This window comes from Otolemur garnettii, unplaced genomic scaffold, assembly GCF_000181295.1.
Source record: "Otolemur garnettii isolate 467f Iridium unplaced genomic scaffold, OtoGar3 scaffold00055, whole genome shotgun sequence".
NCBI classification, from domain to species: Eukaryota; Metazoa; Chordata; class Mammalia; order Primates; family Galagidae; genus Otolemur; species Otolemur garnettii.
The window spans coordinates 7,847,535-7,852,545 of record NW_003852450.1 but is presented as its reverse complement, the minus strand read 5'-3'; positions in this window follow the sequence as shown (position 1 = coordinate 7,852,545).

Genomic DNA, 5,011 nt, shown 5'->3' with positions numbered 1-5,011 from the left:
GTGCTTTGAACTTCTTTCAAAAATAATTTAATTAATAATCTTTAAAAATTTTCATGTCACACGCATTGAAAATCACTATTCTAGAAGATGGAAGGCAAGGATATGGCTTCTCCCCTCAGAGTCCCAAGAAGAAAGTAGGTCTGCCAACTGCTATCTTGCAGCTGAGACTGATTTTGGAATCCTGCTATCCAGAACTGAAAGGTAAAAAACTTATTTTGGTTTGAGTCACATGGTTGTGGTGATTTGTTATAGCAGCAATAAGAAGCTAATACACTCTCCAGCACCCTGCTGGGCCCAGGACTTCATGTTCCAACTGTGTTTGGGACCGGCCAGGAAAACAGTAAGCTTGGGAGGCTCAGGAGGAAAACCCAGCCCAGGTTGAGTATCTGTGTCCTTGGGGCAAGGCAACCTGAGCAGAGCCTCACGCTTTGCTGGCCAGAATCCAGCCCCACCAAAGCCTGGCCTTCCCAAAAGCCAGCCCTGAGTGGATCACAGGACGTCAGAGCAGGAAGATCCTCCAGTCCAGTCAGTGTGCTTATGAGGAAACCACGGTCCCAAGAGGAGAGGCCACATGGTGAGTGGGTCAGGTCTGTAACTCCCAGCCAGGGCTTCACTGACACGGCCCCTAAAGCAGAAGTAACTTCTTTAACTTTAGTCCAATTCTAATCCTAGCACTGGCCCTTCTTTTAACCCTAAATTATCCCTGACCCTGCCTTTAACCCCTTCAGAGTCTCCAATGACCCTTAGGTGCTCTGGACACAGGTGCTCTGGTCTCACTGGTGTCTGGTGCAATGGATAACAGCACCCCATCCAGGGGCTGCCCCACAAGTAAACAGCCTCTCCAGCCAAGTGTGGGATGCATTTCAGCCCCCGTGCCTGGTGTGACCAGGTGTTCTTAAGAGGTGAATAATCCACACCAGCTGCACTGGACAGCCCTAGCCCTAACCTACTAGAACCTTCATCTTCTTGCTCTCTATCCTCTTCTTTGGTTTACTGAGGTAGCCATTTGTCCTCTTTTAGTCCATCTTGCACTCAGCATGCAAAATGCTAAAACTGACCTTATTCAGCTCCAGCTCCAAGCCCCTCTATACTGAATCAGTGAGCCTAGCCTTCCTCCCTCTTCCTGCCATTAGCCCTAACCTTACTGCAGGCCTTGAAGACTGCATGGTGTCCCGTCTGAGCCTTGGTTTCCTCCTTTGTAAACTGGGCTAAGGGTGTGCAGTGATGGGAGGATAATCCTGGCTTCCATGGAGATGCCCCTCCCTGGGACAAGGCTAGTGGCCTTTCCTTCACCTCTTTGAAAATCCAGACAGTGTGAGGCAGCCTTGACCAGGATCCAGGCCTGCAAGGTTGGCGCCCTCTCAGATCTTCTGCAACTGCTCTGCTCGATGGATGTGATGGAAAGATTGCCAATAGCCAGGAGGAGAAGGAATGAACTGGCCCAACTTGGCAAGGTAGGAGTGAGTGCAGGAAAGAGGAGGGCTTCAGAGTGAGGGTCGGGGAAAGGAGAAGACCCGGAGGAGTTTCCATCCTCTGGTCTCACTGGAGTCTGGTGTTAACCCTTGTCCCTCCCAGGGCTTGAGAGTCCACAGGGCAAGGGAAGGAAGTGTCTAGACACAGGAGTTAAGCCTTTTAAGGCCATGGGCTGTGGAGTCAGCCTCAGTAGTTGACACCTGTCAGCACTGGCTGCTCTGGCATGGTTTGGGAAGCAGAGAAGCTCAAATTAGCAAGTGACAAGCTCAGCCCATCTATCCTCCTGGCAGCCCCTCCTGCCACAGGCCCTCCTCCCAGCCCCCAACCATCAGGGGTCATGCCTAAGTGTCAGCCAACCACGAGCCTCCTCCCCACTTCTCCACCCACTCCCACCTCAAGCTCCTCAGTTGTTCCAGGACCAGGTTTCCTCCATCTGAGTTCTGAGAAGGGACAGGACTAGGGGCTGAGGCGACTAGAGCAGAAGGAACAAAGAATCCAAAAGGTTTTCACCCTCAATTTTTTGCCACAGATCAGCCTCACCATTAAATTGTGTGGCATTACAGACAGCATAGCACAGTGAGTCAGCACACGACTTTAGAAGCAGACAGCTCCGCCACTCGCTGGGAACACTCACTAGTGTAACTTAAGCAATTTGACCCTTTGAGCCTCCACATCCTCATCTGTAAAATGGGGATGATAAGAGTCCCCACCTCCGAGGGCTGCTGTGAGCCTGCTGTGAGGTAATGTGTGTGAAGGGCATTGCAGACATCTGGCACGAGGCAAATGCTGAACAGGGGTTACAGTAGTTCTTCCTATGCTCTCATGGAAGCCTCCTAGTGAGGAAAGAACTATTTATAAACTCCATTTTACTGATGAGGAAACAGACTCATGGTGATTACGTGACTTGCCTGAGGCCCGATAGGAAGGAAAAGGCACAGCCGAGAGCTGTGTCCACTTCTCAGGTATGAAAGCTCATGCTCCTTAAGCAGCCCTGCATCTGGAACACAGTAGGTGTTCTATAAACAGGGCCCATTGTTAGTTACTACTTCATCTTCAGCCAGCACTGTGGTTTCCACTGGGAATTTGTAGTGGACCAGCCTCGGCCTCCAAAGCTCTCTATAATTCATTGTAATATTCAAATGCTAACTGATGCTTTGAATTCCTGATTCTTCATGTACCTTATTGTAAGGGGTTTGGCTGTGTAGCAACAATTGGGATTAGCCACTGTTTTCAGCACTGAGACACGGCAAGGAGGTGCCCAGAGAGAGTGTGAGGCAGCCTTGACCAGAATCCAGTCCTGCCAGGTGGGGGCTGGTGATGGGTGAACAAAGTCAAGGAAGGAGGGGTGTGAGAGCTCTGTGCATCTCCGCATGGGGGGGGGAGGCTGTAAAGCCTGTGGTGTTTAGCTCTGTAGACTCTGCACCCTCTACAATACCTCCCCTTCTTTCTGCCTTCCTCCCACACCCCACCACTCCCAGCCCCAGGCTGTGATGGAGGAGGGGAAGACCAAGACCAGGCCCACCTCCACCCCTGGCTCTCCTGTGCTGCCCCTGACCTCTCATACCCTAAGCCTGGGGTTGGCAGTGCCCTGGCAGGTCCTGTGAAACAGCCTGCCTCTCCAGAAATCCCCAGAATAGCCGGGCATGGTGGCATATGCCTATAATCCTAGAACTTTAGGAGGCGGAGGCGGGTGGATTGATTGAGCTCAGGAGTTCGAGTCCAGCCTGAGCACCTGACTGAATGAGGAGCCCCATCTCTGGTCCCCACAGCCACTAGAGGTCCTGCTTTCCCTACACTGAATCCATAGTATTTAAGTCATCTACTTACTAGTCTGGAAGAAATGTGAGCACTGACGCTGTGTCTTATTTACTTTGTATCCTCAGGGACCAGCACGGTGCCTGATACATAGTAGGTGATCAATAATTATTCATTGAATAAACAAATGGACAAGTGGACAACATAGAGAGGCACCTTCCGACCAGAGTCAGTGCAAGAACTTGGCTCTGACGGCTCAAGAGAGATCCCTGCTTGTTCTTCAGGGCCCTGAAATAGGTTACGGAGGTCGTATAGGGAAAGGGCTGGCTGGGAAGCCATCTTCTTGTTCAAGTTCTTGGCACCTGGAGTGTCCAGGCACCAGCTGCCCTCTTCCCTATGGAGTACCAGGCACAGCCACTCACTGACCTTGGAGTAGGTGATAAACAGCTCTTCCTTCCAACACATACATAGAAACAACAGCTGGGCAGCTGGGCCTTTTGTTGATGTTAAACTTAGCCCCTGGGAGGTCACCACAAACTATGGCCACCTCCTCCTCCTTTCCCAAGCAGGGCCAGGAATGTGGTGGGGGAAGCAGGCATGAAACACAGACAAAGGGCCCTACCTTTGTGTCTGGTCACCCAGCCTCTCTGCCCACGCCACCTCACCACTCTTCTCCAAAACACTCAGCTCCACAGACCCCAGCCTCTTCCTCCATCCATTCACACTCCTGCCTCCACCGTGGCTATTTCACCTGCAGAATTGAGGTCAGCAGGTTGAATGAAGTTCCTTCAAGATCCCGGCCACATGGGATAAACGCTTCAAAACCCTAAGGCTGGACTGAACCTCCTTCTAAGGAGAGGGCTTCCATTGGCTCACACGTGGTTCACATGGCCATCGGCTCACTCCTTTTCATACTGGAGCAGAGGGGACAGAAACAGCAGCACTCCTGTCTGTGCAAGAGAAAAGTGGTGCCCTTTGCTTCCTTCCACACGCAGACTTCCAGCCACACCTCTCATCCTTCTATCCTTGTCAGAGGACTCAGCTCCAGGAGAACTGACAACTCAAAGCCCTGCCCTAGTGCTAGTTGTCAGCCTGGCCAGGAAAAAGTTCTGTAGACACATAACTACACCCAGAGTAGTAACTGTTGGAGCAGAGGTAGGAAACAAAACAGGGGGCCAGGGACTAGGGGTGAAATTAATTTCCCCAGCCAAAGCAGGAGAAGCTGTTGGTGTCAGGCCTCCTAAGACAGACCCATCCTCTCTCCATCATGGACAACCCTGTGCTTGACCTCTGGTAATGCTTCTCCAGGTGTGCTCTGCCTGCTCCTGCGGAGACATTACTTGTCATTTTCATCAGATTGGCATTTGTGCTGATAGTGCAAAAGCAGGGGTGGGTAAAACTACTGGTGCCTTATTCTTTCCTACCATGCACTCTTGGGAGGAAAAATCCAGTTTTACTTACAAGCATCCTTGATGAAGAAGGAAAAGTAGGGTTAATTGTATTAAATTAATACAATTGTAATTCATTAATCAACTGTATTAAATTAGCATACATAGCACACTTCTGCTGCATGCAGTGTGCCAAGATATGATGCACTATAGAATTTCTAGCTTTATGGAATGTCATTTTTACTTGAAAAAAACAACTGGAAAACTATTGTCAGTCAGACTTGCATATTGGCAAATACTTTATCAAAAATAAACTAAGCCTGGCTCAGCGTCTGTGGCTCAACTGGCTAAGGCACCAGCCACATACACCTAAGGTGGCAGGTTCAAATCCAGCC